General features: G+C 39.2%; 1 protein-coding gene across 17 annotated transcripts in view; it reads right to left on the bottom strand.

Annotated features, from left to right (window-relative positions):
* The window catches only part of LOC127414341 (ras and Rab interactor 2-like), a 96,615-nt gene extending 74,042 nt beyond the window's left edge, over positions 1-22,573 (bottom strand). For 12 of the 17 annotated variants that reach the window (XM_051652287.1, XM_051652301.1, XM_051652289.1 and 9 more), the window contains exons 1-2: positions 22,255-22,573; positions 18,671-19,490 (exon numbers count right to left, since the gene is read on the bottom strand). The gene's annotated coding sequence lies outside the window, so the exon portion shown is untranslated. Of the gene's footprint in view, positions 1-9,521; positions 9,657-18,670; positions 19,491-22,254 lie in introns of those variants that run through there. The other 5 variants (XM_051652288.1, XM_051652283.1, XM_051652286.1 and 2 more) reach the window with 4 other exon arrangements.
* Positions 22,574-23,578: the final 1,005 nt, after the last annotated feature.

Raw genomic sequence — 23,578 nt, 5'->3', positions numbered from 1 at the left:
TTTTCCCACATAATAAATGAGTGCTGGGTAAATGGTGTCAGCCGTGCTAAACCATGCCCCCAGCATATTATGAAGCACTGGTGTGTGTACAAATAGTATTTATTAGTGCACTAAATTACACATATTGCAGTTTATTTGTGTATTGTATTGTGACTTGTGAGTGATGTTTGTACATTCTTCTGGTTTGTGGATTTGTCAATTGAGCGTGAGGATTTTTGCGTGCATTTGTTGATGTATGCTCAGCGGTTAAGGCTCTGGGTTACTGATTAGAAGGTTGGGGGTTCAAGCCCCAGCACTGCCAAGCTGCCACTGTTGGGCCCATGAGCAAGGCCCTTGACCCTATCTGCTCCAGGGGCGCCGTATCATGGCTGACTCTGCACTCTGACCCCAGCTTAGCTGGGATATGTGACAAAAAGAATTTCACTGTATATGTGCAAATGTATAATGTGTGATAAATAAATAAAATAATAAATAATAAAAATAATGTATGTATGCATTTGTAAATCTGTCAGGTGCTTGTGGATCCCCATGCTAATTATGAACCTGTTGAGTGCATATGTGGGAGGTTATGAGGTTATGTTTTCACCCAATACGTGTCTCGTCAACTGTAAATGCGAGCTCTTCGGCAAGACACCTGGATCATTTCACGTACGATCACGCAGCTTTATCGATGTAATGTAATAGTTTCTGAATCGTTTCTGTTATCGGATCTTTTGAAGTAGCAGATTCTGTTCAGATTATCGTTCGGTGTATCCCTAGACTCAGTCAACTTACCTGAAGTAAATTCTCAGTCTGAGCCTGAGGTAATGTGAGGATGCAGAGTCGCACACTGACAGAGTCGCATTCCCATTGGCTGCGTGTATTATGTAATTTCAATCCATTCACGAAAGTCAACACAATGCAACCACATACGCAATAGATCCCACTACATTTATGTACGTAACTCGCATAGCTTTCGTAGACTATTCAGTGGATAAAAGATACAAAATAAATATCCTCTTCATTCACTTAAAATGTAATCTGTTTGAACCAGAACGCCGCCCCCCTCGAAATTCACTCCCCGCACGCATTCCCCCTGGGCTGTTTGGACCCACACAAAGGCACATCTGATCTTCGAGGCACAGAGCGCCTCTGTATCTTGACTTTGTCCTTCAACACACACATAACAGGTGCGTGGATGCAGAGAGAGGATTTTATTTAGTCTTATGAGACCTGGCAGAGCATTCTAGGAAATGGTGTTTGCAAGCAATTAGATGGTCTGAGCCATAAACAAAGGATGTGAGAGATGGGCTAACTATTTCAAGCATTGGCATTTTGGTTATTTTCTTTAACCCAGTGCTCGGCAGACACAAGTTTTTTGCGCTATTTTTTAATTAATAGTGTAAGCACATATGTGGCTTTATACGTCTTTGGCTGTTACATCGGGTCTAGTTGCTTTTTCTAGTTACTTTTTTTTTAAGGCTGTGTGTGTGTGCATGCTTGATTGTAGGTATAAGTGCATGTTATTAGCAGCAAGTGTGTGATTTATGCAAGTGTGGTGTTAAAAGGAATATTCCTGGTTCAATACAAGTTAAGCTCAATCAACAGCATTTGCGGCATAATGTTGATTAGCACAAAAATTTATTTAAACTCATCCCTGCTTTTCTAAAAAAAAAAAGCAAAAATAAAGGTTACAGTGAGGCACTTACTATAGAAGTGAATGTGGCCAATTTTTGGAGGGTTTAAGGGCAGAGATGAGATGCATATAATTTTAAAAAGCACTGTAACTGGTAAAAGATGGGAAAGAAGGAGGCAGGAACCAGCAGAACAGTCAACATAACTTCAATTACATAACTGAACTTAAACATAACATAAAACACACAGACAGCGCGGCCGCCTGCGTCTCTCTCTCCCTCTCGAACTGGCATCCCCGGCTCCTCTTTATCCCTCTCCCGCTGATTGGGCTGATTCAGCACTAGGCGTCCATCGTTACGGCCCGGCCATGCCCTCCTCCTCGTCACAAGCACTTACATTAATTTTTCTGTTAAAAATCATGTATTATTTGAGCTAAGTTGTTTAAATTATAATTTTTACAGACATTTTAGGGTTTGTTGATTACACTGTCATGGAAACGAAGTTGTAGAATTGGCTATAACTTTACACAGAATAGGTTAGTAAGCAATTTTTTCACACTAAAATCATGTTAACACGCACATTGTTTACATCTTGTGGCTATACTTTTGAAACTATTTTAAAAATCAAAAACTGGCCCCTGTTCACTTCCATTGTAAGTGCCTCACTGTAACCCTGATTTTTGCTTTTTTTAAAGAAAAGGAGGGGCAAGTCAAAATATTAAATTTTTTTGTGGTAATCAATATTATGGCACAAATGAAGCTGTTTGTGCTTAACTTGTATTGAACCTGGAATACTACTTTAAAAATCAGTTGTTAATATGCATGGAAGAAAGTTTCCTTACTTTAAGAGTTGTTGTAAGAGTATCTCTTCTGTCTGCTAAGCACTTTTAAGATATTTATATAAATGACAAGTGAAATTACTAACAACACGTCACTTACTTAAGAGTTACAAATTCAGGAACAGCACAAAATGTACCAGAAAATATCCCCCATTATTTACTCTCATTAGTTAAATACCAACTGGAATGATAGTATCTTATTCTTGTGTTGAGGAATAGTATAGGTCTGTTCTAAAACCTAGTGAGCGTCCTACGGAGGCAGTATTTTAAGTATTTTAAGATATATCGGTCGGCCTATATTAATGGCCGATATTAGCCTTTTACCGATATATCGGTATCAATGTATATGTTTACCGATATGCGCAGATATGAACACTTTTTTCAGAACATATAATGCACAAAACAATGCTTTAGAATTGGTGTCATAACATAGTTTGTCCAGCAGAGCACACTCCGACTCCACTGTTTACAGAGCTGACTCTGAACTCACGGTGGCTCTGCACTGCAGACAGAGTTTTAAATTGCTAACTAGTTTGTGAAATACATACTGGAAAGTTAATAAACAATGACCCCATCATTTTATATAACTAATATATATATATAACGTTAACCCTGTCCCTGACAACCATGTCACTCATGTTGATCACATCTGTTTATGTTAGCCAGGTATGGTTTGTCAGTGCAGTAAGTAATGTAGCAGATTGAAAGGTAAACATCAGAGCATCTTTTTGCAGCTCAGCAGACAACAGTGCGGTGGTGGATTGTGTCTGTTGAGTGTTGATTTCACGATACGCTGTTACCTAGTTATTGAGACGCATTGCTGGTCCATCTTTTGCTCTCCGTGACATCAAGCTTACAGCTAACTAGCTAACCATGTAGCTACTTTCATTGATTGTCAGCTAAGTGAAAGCTAATGTGTAAACATGTATTCACCAAACTGTTTTGTTAAAAATTCACAGTTTGGTACCCCCTTCAACCGAACAATTGAGGTAAACAACCTAGGGATGAGGTGACCCGCTGCTCTGGAGCTGGTGGACAGACCACTCCATCCCCCGGTGGAGGGCCGGGAGGAGAATCTTTTTCCTTTTTCTTTGATTTCACCGCATGCCCAAGGGGTTGCGGTACCCAAAAATTCAACAAAAGAGCAGTTTCCTTATTCCTTGGGTCACATATCCGGTGCTCACGGCCGTCATTGTCAAGACCACTGACCACCGTTCCCTTACGGTACGTATGGTGCTCCAGGGGCGCCCCCCCCCCGCCCCTGCGCGCCCAGCTGTGGCATAAACACGCCCACGCCAGGCTGGTTCTGACAGACTGCGGGGACGATATTCCTCCTCCCCCCTCCCTGGCCCTATGGTGGGTATCTGGAGCCAGGTAAGTGCTTCGATGTCCCCAGACTCAGCATGGCCACGGGGTCGGGGCTCGAGCCCCCTCGACGTGGTTCCTCAGGCTCCGCCCCGCTGCGAAGCCCCACCCGCCGGTACGTCCGACATGACTGTCCCCTTGGTCCCCCTCGCCCAGAGTTTGGACACGTGGCTTGCGCTCTCCAACCCGTCGCGATGGTTGACCCGGACCATCAGACTCGGCTACACGATTCAGTTCGCCAGGCGCCCGCCCAGGTTCAGCGGCGTCCACTTCACCTCGGTGAAGGGGGCGAGAACGCCGCTGCCTTGCGTGCGGAGATTGCCACCCTTCTGCAGAAGGATGCGATAGAGCCTGTCCCTCTGGCCGAGATGAAGAAGGGGTTTTACAGCCCCTACTTCATCGTACCGAAGAAAGGAGGTGGGTTGCGGCCAATCTTGGACCTGCAAGTACTGAACCGGGCTTTGCACAGGCTCCCGTTCAAGATACTGACGCAAAAATGCATTTTAGCGAGCGTCCAGCATCAAGATTGGTTTGCGGTGGTAGACCTGAAGGATATGTACTTCCACATCTTGGTTTTGTCTCGACACAGACCCTTCCTGCGGTTTGCTTTCGAGGGTCGGGCGTACCAGTACAAAGTCCTCCCCTTTGGCCTGTCCTTGTCCCCTCATGTCTTCACGAAAGTTGCAGAGGCAGCCCTTGCCCCGCTAAGGGAAGTGGGCATCCGCATCTTCAACTATCTCGATGACTGGCTAATACGCATCTTCAACTATCTCGATGACTGGCTAATCCTAGCTCACTCTCGGGATTTGTTATGTGCACACAGGGACCTGGTGCTCACGCACCTCAGTCGGCTGGGACCAAATGGGAAAAGAGCAAGCTCTCCCCGGTTCAGAGCATCTCTTTTCTGCCTCATGAGCAAGCGCGCAAAGTCGTTGCTGAACTGTCTGAAAGTGTTCAGATGAAAAATGGCGGTCACACTGAAACTTTTTCAGAGGCTCCTGGGGCATTTGGCGTCCTCAGCGGTGGCTACACCGCTCGGGTTGATGCATATGAGACCGCTTCAGCACTGGCTTCAGACTCGAGTCCCGAGATGGGCATGGTGTCGCGGGACACATCGCGTGGTCGTCACCCCGATCTGTCGCCACCCCTTCAGCCCTTGGTCGGACCTGCCGTTTCTACGGGCTGGAGTTCCCCTAGAGCAGGTCTCCAGGCGTATTGTCGTCACGACGGACACCTCCAAGACAGGCTGGGGCGCCGTATGCAACGGGCATGCAGCTGCTGGCTCGGGCGGGGTGTGGTCTCGGCGGTGTCTTCCCCTTGGGAGTGACACCCCCCTGACACGGACACTTATGGCCCCCAGTCAGTTAACGATTTCCACTCTTTTTGGAGAGAAAAAAGAGGAGAAGAGGCCATGGCTGGGCTAGCCTGTTCCCATTTTTTGGGCAGTCGACTTGTCCCCGAGATACAGGGGACCGTTCGACGCTCGTAGGTGCGTTGGGGGAGGTTACGTGATGGCCTGGCTCGCTGGCCATGAGGCACACAGCGGTCTGGCCGTCTCGCACCGCCAGTCCACGTAACACAGTTCAGTCCTTGTGGCGTTTCGTATAGGGACTCCTAGTGTCACTACATCCACACAACCTCGAGTGAATAACAGATAAGGAACGTCTTGGTTACTTTCATTACCTCCGTTCCCTGATGGAGGGAACGAGACGTTGTGTCCCTCTTGCCACAACACTGAACTACCTGCTGAAATAGCCAGGACCTTGTCTCGGCTCCTCAGCACAAAATCTGAATGAGTGGTTGTGAGCCAGCTCCTTTTATACCCGTATGTTCGGGGGAGTGGCATGCAAATTCCACTCGCCAATTCCCATTGGCCTTTTCTCAAAGATCAGAGGTGTTTGGGGCTCCCATGAATGACCCCTAGTGTCACTACATCGACACAACATCTCGTTCCCTCCATCAGGGAACGGAGGTTACGAAAGTAACCAAGACATTTTCCAGACATTAAAATAGGATATGTAATAATAGTAGATTTAATAAATAGTATATTTGCCCTGTGTAAATAATAATACATAGGAACTGTATCTAAAATAAATAAGGGGTGATATAAATAAATACTAATACAACAGGCAGGAAAAATTTATTAATTTTAATATCCTATATATATATTGAACGTGCTGAAACTTGACACCAGGCGACGCACCCTAAAAACTGCACCGTTAGATCGGTTTCATGCTGAAGAGCCACATAAAATAACTCTTTTTTTTTCTCTCTCATAAATGTAAACGAGTGTAAATGCCAACATCATCATATATGTCGAAAGGACTGAAGCCTGTCAACGAAAACATGAGCTCATTGATGTTATTAAATGAGTCTGCTTTTTTATTCCATCATTTGCTCCTGGTCGGAGTCTGCCGTAAATATTTAGTTTATACGTAGGGTTACATCCTACATAAATGTAATGGTGTAACGCTCAAATATTTAGTAGTGCATACATTTTGACTTCGTGCCCATTTACGCCACAACTAGGCTAAGTTGTAATGTACGTATAGCTGGTGCAACCGGCCCCTGATGTTTATTTAGCTATTTATTTTATTTTTATTTATTCTTTATTTAAATGGTCAGCATTTGACTGATACTAAACAGTAGTGATGTTTATTTAGCTATTTATTTTATTTTTATTTATTCTTTATTTTAATGGTCAACAATTGACTAATACTAAACATACAATAATGATGTTTATTTAGCTATTTATTGTATTTTTATTCTTTATTTAAATGGTCAGCAACTGACTGATACTAAACAGTACTGATGTTTATTTAGCTATTTATTGTATTTGTATTTATTCTTTATTTTCTCAGTGTTCATTTCTAGAATTTGTTGACAATGTATAATAATAATGTCAAATATTCTTTGATAAAATATTTGTTTAAGAAAGCAGCCTTCTGAGTACCTTTGCATAGTCATATATATATATATATATATATCATTTTGGCCAAATTCTAAGGTAGCATTGTATATATCCTTCCCCAGGTAGGCGATCCCAGAATGGACTGTGGTGAGCTCAGGTGGAAAAAAAATTCCAGATGGCAGACAAAGCAAGAGACATTTTGATTATAAATATACTTAAAATCCATTCAATACTGAAAAATATTGATAAATAACAGTTTAATATGATATTAAACCGACTATTTTGCCCAATATGTGTGTGTACTGTGCGTATTTATGCTCATTAGAGGATTGCATAGTTTCTCTCATGTCACCTGTACTGAAATTAGCTGCGAGTCGAGTCACCTGTGTGCTGCGCGTGAGGAGCGCTATTTGAAAGATGCACGGAGCTGCTGCCTATGTAGAGTGTTCCAAATCAGTCTCTTATGAGGCATCAATTCAGTAAGGATGCTGCCATAGAAGACAGCTGCCTATGAAGGCAGTAGACAGCAAGGCAGCTCACTAGGTTTTGGAACAGACCCTATATTTCCTACTTTCTCCTTATTACTTTTCTACGCCGTGGGCTAATTTTCTTGTAAATTGGTAACTGTAGGCGGTAATGTGTTGACGTCATCGTTGTGACATCACAACAATGAACCATGTTTTTCAGCGTAGTTTCAAAACAGCCTGATCTCACATAAAAATCGGCAAGTGTGTGCTGACTGACCAATGAGGTCATTTTAACACAGGCATTGCAGCTGCTCAATCCAGCACGTTGGTGGTGCTAATCAACTGCCAAACACTGGCATTGGACGTGCAGCTGATACACACCCCCGAAAGTTATATTCCGTACTTAAAAATCAATAGTTGCAATTCATGAACCCTTTATACTGCAAACATAAACCCGGTCTGTTTTTAAAAGTCTGCTTATGGTGTTTTGTCTTAATGTACATTATTTAATATGTATACTGTATCACTGTGCCTGTTGTATTCTCAAGTTATTAAAAATAGCAGCAAGATTTGGCGATTTGTTAACACTAAGCTCGAGTAAAATATCCCATAAAAAGACTTTACATGCTATGTTTTACTGTAGATAAACAAATTGCAGAACCACAATGCTATTTTTATTGCAAGGATTATAAAACAAAGTACTGCAATAATTTAAATAAAGAAAAGACTGTGACTCAGTGTTTTCTTTTATGTTATTTTTAATATTATGCATCATATTTTATTCTATACATGTTATTCTTAATGTAAATTATTCCACGTGTATTTATTTCACTGTAGCTTGTTATATTATACAGGCATTATAAAAATAAAAGTTGAGTTCGGGAGGCCGTTTGGAATATACTCGTAGCGAAATACAAATATAAATATAAATGCAAATATAAAGACATAGGACATATATTTATGCAACAGCCCTCTTTACTCATCTCACTCACATAAAAAAACAGATTGTATACTCCTCAAAATGCATCAACTCCATTGAAAGAACATAATGAAACAGTTATGTCAAATTAATTAAATAAATGCTTTAACAGCATTCAATATATTAATCTCTAGCATTGACAGCTGAATGCTAAATAGTATGGGAACAGCAACAGCACTGTCTACACTACAGGGGTGAAATAATTTTTCTTTAATTTTTTACTGACTCAGTGTGAATAGACCTTTCGTCTGAAGTTCGTCTCGCAAAATATTCACAGATTTGGTGTGAACATGCCTTAAACGAAAAGGCACGCATGTCTAAAGGCTCTGATGAATCACATGCTTATTGTGGTATCTATTGCCCCATTCCCTGTAATGTAACTGACAGCACAGCCTGCACATAGTCTTTTCCAGTCTTGCTGGACTGGAAATGTGTTGGTAATTCACAGAAAGCACAGTTGACCCAGACATGCAATTTGTAAAGGTCATATGGTTTGTATTGCAAAGTGTTCATCTTGTGAGTACTATTTTATCAAAATAGGGGTTTTGTGGCTTTTAGTCCAGGTATATTAGCTTTTGAAGCAATCTATGTTTTAGCCTACACCTAAAAGTTGGCAAAATGTACTTTTACCAGATATACGCATTTAAAATTTACATTTATTCTCTCCTAGGAAACCTAACCAAAAACATTGATGGCTCATGTTTCACTTCACAGATTTTGTCCAATCAACTGCTCTCTAGAATGACAATGTGCCTCCCCTTTTAGTACCTGTGACCAACTATAGAGTAGCAAATTATGGCTCAAGGCCGTGCCGCAACTAAATCATGCGGCTATTTATTTTGTAATTTTTAAAAAAAAAAAATTAGAGTACGATCCCTTCAATGTGTCCCATCCAAATTTTCTGTTTCAATAGGAAATAAATCAACACATGGCAGAAAATTAGGCTTGTCAAAAGATTTCATGGGACATAGGGTAATTAAACTGCAAAACTGCAGGTCTTAACAAAAGCCAACAATAAAATATTTCTCCATGCAGTGCAGGAGTGTCAGAGAAGGTTTATAAATCATCCATTAAATAATTTTATCATCAGTATGCTAAAATGAAGTCATTCATTGAATTATCTGCACTCTTAGGAGTGAGACATGCAAAATTGTTAGCACATTGTCTACAATATACTGTATGTTGGGAGAGACAGTAAATAGGACAATTACAGTACATCTCACACACACATTTAAAGTATTATGCAAATAAATACCTCTGAAAGTCTGGATCAGTAGTAGGAAAGCATGTGAGAAGAGGAAGGGAGAGGAAATAAGAGTCTGTGGTTCTACTGGTTAATGAAGTCACCTGGCACTGTGTTAGGACCCTGCTGCTATATGGCCCTCCACCTCACAAAAACCCAGCTGGAAAAATCTAGCTCCACACAGGGCCCAGAGAGATCTCTACTCGCCTGAAGGGGACGGCAGCCTCGTGCAGCTCAGCCTCAAGGGACAACAACAGCTCAAATACTTTTCACAGTACAGATGACCCTGCTTCATAAATAACACCAACATATGTAATGCATAAACTTGTATTTCCACACACAAAAAAAGACCTTTATAAGACCTGAAATCTGACTGAGAGTTAACTTTTGTGAAAGTGTCTGTTTTTAAAAAGAATGGTTAACCCAAAAATTAAAGTTCTGCTATCGTTTACTCAGGTCATGCTGACTTACTTTCTTCTGCAGAACCCAAATGATGAATTTTTGAAGAATATCCTGGCCACTCTTTTCCATATAATGAAAATTAATAAGGACTGGGACCATAAGTATCAGACCTGAAATCTGACTGACAGTAAACTTTTGTGAACGTGTCTGTTTTTAAAAAGAATGAAAATTCTGCAATCATGTCCTGCCAACCTGCTTTCTTCTGCAGAACCCAAAATGATGATTTTATTATCCTGGCCACTTTTTTCCATATAATGAAAATTATTAAGGACTGGGACCATAAGTATTATTTACTATAGTATTATGCAAGTCAAATGATCCTATATTCCAAGTCTTCTGTAGTAGGGATTTGCGAGACTAGTCGACTAGTCTCGAAAGTCAACTAAATGGTTCTGATGCTGCTAGTCGACACTACGGAATTGCTGTAACGAATGAGGCTGGTATCCCTTCAGGAGCCCTCTCCTGAATACTGAGACTATACCGTTTCTTCTACGGTGACTTCCTGTTTGTACAATATAAATAGCCATGCTTCTCCATTGTGACTTTGCGAATTGCCAGTTTCACTGCCTTAGACTTTTGCAAGCGTTATTCTCATTGCCTGTTTATTGCCTACTTGTTATGACCATTGTGCCTGCTTTCTGGATTACCGATATTGGATTACTGTTTTTCTCTGTTTGCCTGGTTGGACTGATTACCTGTGTAACGACTACTTTGCCTGCTTTAACGATTATGTCTCTGCCTTGTGTCTTGGATTTGTTTGCTGATTGTAATAAACTTCTTGCATATGGATTCTACCTTCGCCTCCATGTCGAGTCCCTTACAATTGCTAGTCGGTTAATATTTTTCCCCATTAAACTGTTCAATATTTTTACACATTTATGATTGGCTTTATATTTTTACAGAGGTTGCACTTAAATTACTGTCGTATTAATGTTCCCCATTTTAAAAATAATTAATAATACAAATATTTAAAAAAAGAGGATATCTGGAGCAGATACAAAGTTTTATTTCACCTCAGGCCTTTTGTGCTTCTTCCCTCTCTAACTTGTGGCACGCGCAGGAAAATGTCCTCTCGCTAGACAAGAAAACTCAGCAAATTAGTTATGAAATCACTTCGGTGGTGGTGCTGGAAGCGGACATCCGAAATGTTGGCTTGAAAGTCGGATGTTTTCACATTTGTGTCTTCTTTAAATATGTGCATGCTTGTGCGTTATTTTTCCGCTGTGCAAACTTTTTCAAGAGCATGATAGCCACCTCAGGTGAGTCAAGTCCCGTCTTTCACCGGACCATGTTGACATGTTAAATTTTCTCATCAAAAAATGTATGCTTTTGAGTAAGTTGCCTAGAAAATAACTTTTAGGCAAGGAATTACATTTTTTAATCTGCTGATTAAGAAGGCTGCATTCAACGAGGTGCCGACTGCTTAACGGATTAAAATATATTTTATTCTGTGTGCACGTCAGGTTTAGAATACTTTAGGTTTATTGTAGGCTACATCACAGGCCTATTTTTTCTATCGTATAGTTATTTTTTCCCCCCCATTGTTACTGTCATTGATTAATGTTCATCAGAGAACAGCTGTCACATCAGATTAATGGCTAACGCATGACTGCATGTCGTGAAACTTTTCAGCAATTTTTTTTTCTCTTGCAGATTTGGCTTAGCCTATTTGTTAATTATTTACAACAATGTCCTGACTATTTTAATATGTTTAGTAAATTTTACTTGGTGAATTCCGTTTAGAACAGGCTATTTGGGTTGCGCTATTGGTCCTGCACTATTCATTCCATTGTGTTCAATAAATATACCTATATTTGCTAAAGGTAAATGCGTGTCATGTTCTATATTTAATGTACAATGATGATAATGCAAGGTGAGCACGTCGCAGATAAATGCCGCTTTTCAGCTAAATTTATTGTCGGATTTGGAATAGATTAAGTATTTTAAATGGGTCACATAAACACATTTATTTGACTGTTTTCTGAAGTTTGGTTTCTTTTTAGACTAGTCAACTAGTCAACTCCAACATTTTCGTTTAAACATCAGTGAAATTAGTCGTTCCGCACATCCCTATTCTTAAGTCATACGATAGCTTTGTGAGAGGAAAAGATTTAAATGTAATTTGCTACTCACTGATTATCTTCCTCTTCAGGGCTGTTAATCTCTGCCACCAGTTAATTGAGCCAGATCAGTCCAAATCTTGAACACTGAATGCATTTACATGGATTTTAAAAGTCTGATTTCTGATGGACTAAAGCAATAATTAATCTTTTTTAAAATAGTCTGGTTTTGCTAAATCAAACTAACAGACCTAGATAATGCAATTGTAGATTGGTTTGTCTAGCATGTATACACGTCAGTCGGTCTGCAATAGGCCTTGTCGTTATGCACATGCTCCAAAAAGAAAAGAAGAAGAGCAGCAGCAACAACAACACAACGTTTCATTCAGAAGTGATCATCCCTCTGCCCTATTCCCTTCTAAGACTTTACCATCCACTGTGAGAGCATTGGAGGGCTGAAAGGTGTGGGGCTCAAAAACAACGTTTATTCGAAACTCACCTTTTAAGTAATTGTTGGCTATGGGAAATTCTGTTTGAAGTGATTTTAGAGGATGGCTACTATGATTGTCCTCCCTTTGAAGTGCCCTTCAGAGGCTGAATTATCTCGTTTGTAATGCAGGCACACATGGCAAAAGAAATTTGCATTTTTGGATGGATCAGCAGTCTGTAAACTACTCACACCTGTGACACATTGATGTGCCTCTAATTACTAGCCAAATATTTTGTCCACTGACTAATCCTCCTATTTGTCTGCCATAGTAACACTCATACATGTATATGTATTTCACCCAATGTCAATCTTTGCAGTAGCAATAAATGTCGTTCCTTAGTAAACAAGTGTAAAAAACGTTGTCATGATCTTACGTGGACTATTTTCACACAATTTCACATCATTTTCATCATAAAATACAATAAAAAAGAGTAACGGATGCATAATATGGCGCTATGAATGCAGAATGTAAACATTACAAATTACACATTAACTACTGCATATATTTTGCTTTCAATAATCTTCGAGTGGTTATAAAAGCTTTTACTGATCTCATGAGAATTCCATTCATAGAATGAGGCAGAAAGCATGATTTTATTGAATATGCAGGCTGAAGAAAATGATAGCTAGATTTAGAACAGTTTAAGTATACAGTAAAGACAACAAACATACTGTATAAAAATACCAGCCATTGCTAGAAAAAGAAAAGACAAACCATATATATCCTTAATCGTCTATTTATTTACAACATCTCTCCTCAGTCTTAACATTATTATTTCACTTTACACAGAGATTATATGAATAAAAGTGAAGCAGAGCTCGAATAGTTAGAAAAATCCAGGAGAAAATTGTGTCTTCTTCTGCCTTCGGACAACATACATTCAATCTGCACCAAAATGAATGCATAAAGAATATAAGAAATGCACATGGCTGTAAAGTTAATAAGCACATGCTATGTTTTGTGTCTGTTTTGTGGGTTTTGCTGTAGCTGACTTCTTCAGCATGCTACTTTGATGCAAAAGGTCAACAGAAAAACGTCTACATCACTTTCTCAACTGACGTCCTTTCTTCACCTATTTGATTGTGCAAAGTGTCATGTATACTGGACAGAGAAAGGAAGACTGCAGCTCGACAATGCAAAAAACCACGGTAGATGTTCAACTATAACTGCCCATGTAAATGTACTTACTGATTCATTGAAAAGATCAGACTCAGAAGAATAATTCGTTCACGAATCAGACATTGCTACTTCTCTTATGAATTCTCATGAACAAGCCAAGTAGAGCTAGAGTGAATGTCAGGATTTTCAGAGAATAATGGCTAAAACTCCACACTATTCTTCACATAAAGCTGTCGTATGACTTAAGAAGACTTGGAATATAGGACACAAGTCACAGTCATCATTCACTTTTGGGCATGATATTCTTCAAACATGCACCTTTTGAGCTCCAGAGAGGAAAGGAAGTCATATGGGTTTGGAACAACATGAGGATGAGTAAATAATCACAGAATTTTAATTTTTGGGAGAAACTATGCCTTTAAGCTTTGTGTCCAGCTGGTATGTCATAAAGGATTGTGGAGAAATTCAGAAAAGCTTAGAAAATGACATAGACACAACTGCAAAAGCAGGGAAAACAGTGAGAAAACATGCTGAAAATAGCCTTTCATTGCCACAGACTGCAGCAGAGACCAACAAAACCAAACCATCTGAGTGCCACTGCTATGGACACTGCAAAAGTCTAAAAGATGACCATTTAGATTTAGATTCCATACATATATACATATACACACCTGTACATACATACAACCATACAGTACATTAATTCCCAAGGTTTTGTCTCTGGCAGATCTGGGCCTGCTCACAAGGGTGGGTGTGATACCCACAGATCCACATGCACACAGACAGTAGAACCACATAAACACACACTCACACAGGGAGCAAGAAAAGGCCAGTACTCTACAGGATGTGGCCAGCTCCACCCACAGCATGTCCCAGAGCTACAACCAGACAAAATCAAATTCAAACACTAATTTATACAAGTGCAGACAAATTCCAGACTCATATATTGTGCTGATCTTGCAGTTAAAGGGACAGATCACCCAAATATTCTTTCATCATTTACTCATCCTCATATTGTTCCAAACCTGTATGACCTTTTTGTTTTCCATGGAACACAAAAGGAGATGTTAAGAAAAATGATCCAATTAAAGTAAATAGTGACTGAGACTAACATTATGCCTAACACTTCCATTTGTGTTCCATGGAAGAAAGGAAGTCATATTGGTTTGGAACATAAAGGTGAGTAAATTATGCCATAATTTACTAGTTTGGGTGAACTATTCCTAAGTGCTTTGTGCAAGTCTTTCATTTTGTTCCATCAGATTCCCTCTACTGCCCTAAATCTAGCTCCTAATGCACCTTTTGATCTACTTAGCCTAATTGTTTTCTTCTCCTCTGAACTTAACCTCTCTGTCATTTACTCAGTATCTCCATCTCTAGTTGTAAGTTTCTGTGTGTGACAGACACAAACAGCCCTCTCATTCAGATACTGCAGTGGAAGTGTGGGGTGATTCCATGGGAAAGGCTCTTGGCAAAGTCACTGGAGATTGGCAGCTTCCTGACTGCAAAGAGCTGATATCATTTCTGGAGACTTGGACTGGATACTGAATGATCATCCGCAGAGGAAAACAACTGCCACAACTTGTCTCAGCCCATCAAACCACAAGCCTTCTTATTTTCATAAGAAAGGTCAAGATCAGGTTATCATGACACATTTTTGAGTGCACACAAAGACAACCCTCAACCCATCCAACAAACCAGACTGATCGGATTGTGATTTGATTACAATAGGTCAAAAGTTCTGCTGCTGAAATTGGACTGTGTTTACTGAAATTTGAACCATTGCCCCGCAGTGTTGTTGTATGGAAATGCGTGAGCTTCAGTTTCTGAATTAAATGTACACAGAGTGGTGCCAAAACCAAGTTGTATTTTTAGTTGTAAATAATATAATACAGTCAACGGGAATGCATATTTTAGGCCTATTAACCATAAGCCCTACCCACACCCCAAACCTAAACAACAGTAGAGTAAAAATGCCATTTTAATGCAAAAATGCAACCCCTGAATTGTGCTTATTGTTTATGTGAATATGATTACTTCCTGGTTTCCATGGTACCAGAACCCATGTCTCTGAGGTCCCTCACGCATTTTATTAGTAGTGCCAGGTGGAAGGTGAACACATTTGAATTTAGGCAACAATGTCTGATGGGGGATGGTGTTTGTTAGTAATTCAGCAGAATGAGGTTGATTTCAGGGTACATGAACATTCAGAAGTGACAGGCTGATTTCCCATGTGATCTAGTCATCACTTCTAATCTGAAAAATTCAAACCCTCCCACGTAGTGGGCCTTGGTAGCTCAGCGAGTATTGACGCTGACTACCACACCTAGAGTCGTGAGTTCGAATCCAGGGTGTGCTGAGTGACTCCAGCCAGGCCTCCTAAGCAACCAAATTGGCCTTGTTGCTAGGGAGGGTAGAGTCACATGGGGTAACCTCCTCATGGTTGTGATTAAGTGGTTCTCACTGTCAATGGGGTGCGTGGTAAGTTGTGCATGGATCGTGGAGTTTAGCATGAGCCTCCACATGTTGTGAGACTCCATGGTTTCATGCACAGCAAGCCACGTGATAAGATGCGTGGATTGATGGACTCACCCACACCACCACGAGGACCAACTAAAGTTGTGGGAATTGGGCATTCCAACATTGGGAGAAAAGGGGATAAAATTTTTTTTATTAAAAAACATTTTCAACTCCTCCCAACAACAGCACATCAAACTTACCATGCTTGAAAGTTTTTGGAATACAAAGTAGCAATGATGTCATTTCTTGTGTCTAAAGAAACAAAACAGGTTTCATGACTATCACTGGATTTCAGCCACAACAACATCCACCACTAGCACCAAACTCTAAGATACAGTATGAGGATGTATTCCAATTAAAAGAAAGAATATAATTGAATGCATATCTATAAATATCGCAAGGCGACCTAGTTTGCACTTGCCACTAAAAAAGCCACAGTTACTATAATCTTCCTTGAAATCACTAGTCTTAAAAGTCAACATAAAATAAAAATTGAAACTGATCCTATTGACTTTCATCATTTCAGTTTGTGGTCATATTGTGAACGATTCACTGACTCACTGGTGCACGTTATTCCAAAGAAAAGTAATGTTTGTCTTTGTGATCATTGATCAAAATATCTTGCTCTTTGTCTGAAACCAATTTCCTTGTCCGCTGATGTCACTTAGGCAGATAATGTTTACCAACAGCCAAATTGCAATTTAGGCATTTCTTTAGCTACTTACATTCGGTCTTGCAACATTCTGATATGGAACGCCTACTATTCACAATCCAAATTATTCCTGACCTACATAGTTTTTTCTTAAATCCTGTTTCATTTGCTAATACATCACATTGCAGAAGTAAAATTGATTGAGAACTGCATTTCACTTTGACTTAGGGCTGCACAATTAATCGAAAAACGAATCGCGATTACGATTACGGCTGCCTCAATTATGTAATCGTGAAAACTGACGATTACAGCGTTCAATTTAAGTCTGCTCATGTTGCTTCAATGGTTTCTATTTACAATGTGTTTTTGCAGCGTTTGGGTGTTCTAACCAATAACTAACATGTCCATTGAGCAATGAAACAGCAATGGCCAATCAGAGCCGCTTAAATTAATCCTCCATCCTATCAGTTATGACAACTGATCCTAATGCGCAGGTTTTAAACCGTCTGAATGCCCATATGCTTACTTTATGTTCCACCTCTGTTCATGGTGGCACACAAAAATTAATACTGAAGAAACTGTAGAACAAGAGCGAAAAGCACTTTGGAATTATTTTGGATTCATTGCATATTGCACAGCTCGCTTTGAACGTAGATGTTAAATACACTGCAAATGAGCAACACGACAAAACTAAAATGCTCCCATTCTAATCAAGGCATAGACGAGGTGTAAATAATTGATTTATTATGCTGATTAGACAACTTTGTTTTTAATGAGAGCATTCGTGAGAGTGCAGAACATTGTGCGGAGCATCATTGAGAGCTTGCGTCGAAATGCAGGTCTGAAACCTGCAGTGAGTGACAGCAGTCATTGTAATAGGAGAGTTTGTCGCGTTGCTCGATTTCTGTGTACAGTTTATTAAAAATGTAATAACAATTTTGTTTTGTCATGTTAGTAAGCAGGCCAATGTGAATTTTACTTGTACAAAATAGCAATAAAGTAATTCAGCTTAACTGTTCTAAGTTTGTTTTGGAGGTGTAGCCAACATAAAGAATATGACATGAATAGCATATTTCAGGAATCACTGTCATTGTTATCGCGTCTGCTGTAATAAGACCCATTTGCCACGCAGCTGGTATTGGTAGATTTAACATTTTCACGAATTGCACAAACTCCGATCGCAAATGACTGTTTTTAATTTCCAAAGTGCAACCACTGAGGCCAAAAATGATCTAACGATGATCGTACATAAACAAGATCACCACTGAAGATCTAACGGGATGAATGGTTCCCTGTCTCACCACTATGGCTATGTTCAGACTGCAGGCAAATCTTTTCAGGCAGACTGTCCGCACTATTAATTGCAAGTGATCAAATCAGATTTGCGCGTTCAGACATAACCAACCTATCTGCATGGGTTGCTTTGGTAATGACGTAGGCGTACCCACGTGACGATGCTGCAGTCCACGTGATGTTCCGTGCTGCAGTCACCGATTTTTGACATCATCGTTGTGTGTCGCATTAAGAGTGACGCAAAAGACCATTTGAAATCCGATTTGAGCATTTGCTATAATCGTGCAGCCCTACTTTGACTTTAAAGAGATAGTTCACCCAAAAAATGAAAATACAATCACCCTTTACTCACCTTCAATGTATTCCAAATAAGAATGACTTTATTTCTTGCACAGAACACAAAATGAGGGACATTCTGCTAAATATATCCGTTTGTGTTACACAGAAAACAGAAAGCCATACACGTTTGGAAAGACATAAAGACAGAATTTTCATTTTTGAGTGTACTACACCTTTAAGAGAAAATGAGGTCTGCAGAATGGGCTAACTGCTGAAGAAAAGATACACTATTACAGTAGGAAAGACAGATAACCATTAGATCTTGCTCAAATAACTCATTTTTAAAAAGCAGCCAAGCAGAAACAGCTCCCCCTTACCTAATCTGTGTGGCTTCCTCTACTTTAATGTATTTCTTCCAGGTCCTCTTTGATCATGAAGTCCTTCATTTTTTGTATCTCACGAACATAAGGTAAAGAAGACAACATTTTTTCCATTCACTTTTTAGATCAGCATATAAACCAAAATTTGTGTCAGATGCTACACCAAATTGGATAAGACTGGAATGCAACAAGTCATTTGTTTTTTGTTGTTAGTTTTTTAATGGGAAGATATCTTCGGCATTATCTGTTTAAAAGCAGCTCTAGTTCCAATGGGTCTCAATGTTTCAAATATTTAAATGTGCAATATCTAAAAAAATGTTTTGCCAATGTGTGAACGGCTTGTAACTCAACTTAAAAAATGAGCCCTTCCCGGACTTCCTAGGTTGCCTATTAAAGCCTGTAGACTGATTTTCATGCAAAGGGAGCGGGTCGCTTTTGCCGGGAAAATCCAAAGGATGTGACATTTATACGCGCTCCCAAGAGCCTTGCCTCAGTGCTTCCGCTATTCAACAGCGTCAACAGATAGTCTGCAACACTAGGTAACATTATCTTAGAAATGGAATCCAGCACACGTCCGGCTCCCAGCACAACATCAACTCCTACACAAACTCAGAATAAGCCAAAAAAAAAAAAAAAAAAAAAAAACATTTATCTATTGAATCCCGTCTAGCTAAGCGGGAATGTGATCGTGGCCGAGTGAAAACTAGAGTGAACATTGGCAGGATATTTGATTCCTGGAGGGACCTTCATTCGATGTTGGGGATCAGAACCGACCCTGCATTGGCATTCTTCTTATTGGACAGGTAAGCTCACATAACTGCAAAATATGTGAAATATAGTGCCATAAGGATTGATCTCTGTAATTTTAGCTAACTTGATCTTGCCTGCTAATGCTGACAAATTGCAAGCTACCTTGCTTCGTAACTTTAAAATAATTTAAACAATCTTCTCTTTATGCTAAAAGTCAGGTTAATGTCAATGTTAATCTGTAATTATTCAGCAAGGTAAACTACAATAATACATGAAATGAATGTTAGACAATGTTCAAGATAATGCAAAAAGACCCATTCATTAATGTAACGTAACTTGATTATACAGAAAATATATACATTCTATTATTATAAAACAATAGCGCATCGATATATCAAAATGACAGTTGTGATGGAATCACATCAGTACTGAATTGTCAACATATTTATAATGTACAGTCTATTTTATAAACAGCTACTGTCATCATCCACCAAATTTAGCTAACAGCTACTGATAAAAATCTGGCTAGCTAGCTAACGCCGACATAGGCTATTGTATAAATGCAGTCAATGTATCATGCAAAGAAAAGTGATTACTTCAAACTACAGTCTCGCATAGTCAGACCTATATCCACACTTTGTTTTAGCCCCGTTCCAGCACTGGAGAGTCAAATATAATATACAGTCTCAAAATTTGTAGTAAAACAATCATAACTGTGTAATTTTAATTATGCTACCTCATCTGTCAGCATGATGCCGGTGAATCACGTTCAGTCTCTTCGTAAGTTACGTCATTGTTTTGGTCGATGCTCGCTCACTCGCGTCCCTATGGAGTGTGTGCACGAGCGCGAGCATGAGCAACTGGCAGCTGGCTGCAGTTCACTTAACGGCCACAGGTGTCATTAATAACAAGGGTTTCTGAATCGTACGTACTGCACCTTTAAGGTTTGCTCTGTGTTTGAACCTCAAATGATGCCTACACAGTAAAAGAGGCTAGCAAAATTGCTTTTAAAGGGAATGGAGACAGCAAGCTTTAGTATATCAACAAACCAATCTGTATTTAGAGGGTGAGGGTAGTCCCCTCTAAAAACTATGAAATATATAATCAGTTGTTCCTGTCCTCTACTTGTATTATACATTGTAGGCCCTTAATAATATTAGCGTTACTAAAGGGAAGCAATAGGCTAGGAAGTGTATGAGGAAAACATACTTGAATAACACACTGTCAAATTTACTGTGACAGCTAAACAAACAATCACAGTGTGAGCCGCTGGCTTGTGTTCAGATTGTAGTTAAACTGATATGTCTGGTTTTCAATGCTCTAATCAGCTGACCATTTGAGAATGTTACACTTAATTTAAGTCATTAAGCCATTTAATCAGATTGCCACCACTTTTTTCTTACTGATTAGTTGAAAGCCTACAGAAAACAGCTATCAATAGTGTCAGCTGGCACTAAAATGGTGCTGACAAATCACAGCAGTCTACATGCATTGACCATAATGAAGACACCTCAGTCATGTCTGATGGCTCAGCATTTGAATAGCGCTCAGTGGTCACATAAGCAAGTTCTGTAAACTGCAGCTTAAGTAATGTAAATATGACTGGTATGTGTTACATGAATTTCCTCACAAGGTTCGAGCAATGCATAAAAGCATCCTTTTACCAAACTAATCCACTGCCAGTCACTGTACACCTCTAAAATTCTTGTCCAGTGACGCATGTTCTCGTCAAAATCTCAGTTAAGTAACTTCCCCTTGCCTGAGACTGATCCACTTAAGATTCATCAGAGCCACGGCTGGAATACTGCTGGATAAGAAAATTCCAGTGGGACAATTTTTAGTGACAAGTTACTAATTAATGCAATCAATTTATCTAAAAGCAATAAGAGAGACATGTAGCATAAAGCACAAATGGGGGATAAGTGAAACACTAATACAATCAATTTTTCACACACTGATTTGAAGGAATGCCAAAATTCACCACAATTACTGAACTATGTCCGGTGGTTCTGATGTAATTAGTTCATTAACTGTTTGAAACCATTGTGTATGTGTCCTAAGGACAATATAAAGTGTAAGCTACTAACTTGGCTCCTAAACTAAGTTTACCTCCCTCTCTTTTTAAGGAGTTCACATAGGGGCAAACAGTAATACAGGAGGAAGTTCATGCAGTTCTTACGCAAATATGATATGGTGTTTCACAAGAACTTGTGCAAGCAAAACTTTACCATGTCTATCTTCTAATAACATGTTTCTAGTGCTACATTAAAACTTTGCTCAGAAAAGGCACATTATAGTTTCTTCCCTTCATCAAGTCTATGGCTGTTTCCCCTTCATAAAATGCCCTAAGTTTTGAATCTGAATACTGAATCTTGGTAAAATGGGAAAACTTAGAGAGCCCATTCTTGAGACTTTTAAAACATCATGACACTCCATAGTGTCACAACATCATATTTTAAAACATTTATGTTCTCAGCAGATTCTTCAACCATAGCGACTTTTTTTTATGAATTTAGCAGATGACAACAGTAACGACAGTTCTTCTTAATGTCAACAAAGCAGGCGCTGGCACTAAGATTAAGTGAAAACAAACAACTGCTAAACAGTGTTAAACTGACGCCTTTAAAACAGCATTACGAGCGTGAATAACTGACAAAATATATATTCGAGGGTTTCCAAAAACAATTAAATGTACCCAATAAATAAGTTTGCCGTGATTGACTCAAGCACATAATGAACAATCGCTTTAAAGAGCTTCGCGAAATACGCTATGATACGTAAAATACGCTATGATCGAAAACAAAACACCCGACAGAGTTTTAGGGACTCACCTCGACGACTCAAATCAAGAACTCCCGCTAGCAAAAGTGTAATTACGCATTTATAACAGCATGATGTTTCTCTGAAACGCTCAGTTGATGTTATCTTTAAGTTGTAGGTGTTCCTCGAGGCTGCTTCCTTCTGCTTCGCGAGCCTCATTCCATTGATGTGTCTAAGCACGCGACCTCTCCCGGCAAAAACAAACTCCAGGAGAACAAAAGTTGATCTGCATTGAGTTTCACATCACGTGCTCCAGCTGGGAATGTCTTTGGAAGGGATAAGCCTTTGTTAGACCTACCAACCACTGATGTTACCCAAAGAGAGAAACACGAAAGAACCGGAAAAGACTTTAGAAATGGAAGACAAATTCTTTTTTTTTTTTTTTTTGAAGAATTTGTATATATATATAGGGCAAATGTCTCTCAGTTTCCACTTTAGTTTTGTCCTGAATTGGTCTATTTTTATTATTATTATTATTATTATTATTATGGTAAGCACTATTTTACAGGGAAAAAAATAAATAAATAATACAAATGAAATAAGCAAATGACCATAGAACAATCTGGTGTGTAGCTGAATTGTTTTGTAAACCCTGCTGAAAACCTCATTTTAAAATGTTTAGCTTTAAAAACTTGAAAGTAAAAATAAAACACACTTCTTAACCCTTAATGCATGTGCGTTTTGCCAAATATTACATTCCTCGGGTCTTTAGCGACCCTACACTTTTATCTATCACAAAGGATCTACAAAATGCCCAGATAGTGTAACATTTTTACAATTAGAAAATAATACAAAAGAATATATTCTGTTACATTTTGGTGTTTTTTGATGCAACAAATGATAGAGCACGATTAGCTACACCCAGATGTCTACAGCCATATCATACTGTCCATGTGTTGTACTTGCTATGGTTTTCTTTTATGTTGCTTTGTCAAATGGCAATGTCAAACGTAGATCAAGCCAATCACTGAAACAACAGCGCCACCTTGAGTAACAAATAACATGTATAATATGTGTGTACACGCATATAGTATAATTGATAATTCGCCACCATTGTGCAGAATATTGGCATGATACAGTATTTATTTGTATGAATATGGCACTCACTGTCTACTAATACTACTACTACTTTTTTTTTCTTTAGTTGTACAACAATTTGACATGTCCTGTTGTACCACTTACTAAATAATTTATGTTTGAATCTCTTGAATCTGACACCATTCATTGTCAAGCACAATGGCACTAAACTATGCACAAGATAACAATTCTTAACAATATTCAAGTGACTGCAAAACCATTTTTATATTGGAATTTAAATTTGAAATAAACTGACAT

Source organism: Myxocyprinus asiaticus, chromosome 23 (assembly GCF_019703515.2).
Source record: "Myxocyprinus asiaticus isolate MX2 ecotype Aquarium Trade chromosome 23, UBuf_Myxa_2, whole genome shotgun sequence".
NCBI lineage: Eukaryota > Metazoa > Chordata > Actinopteri > Cypriniformes > Catostomidae > Myxocyprinus > Myxocyprinus asiaticus.
This window is presented reverse-complemented; position numbering and strand designations above follow the sequence as displayed.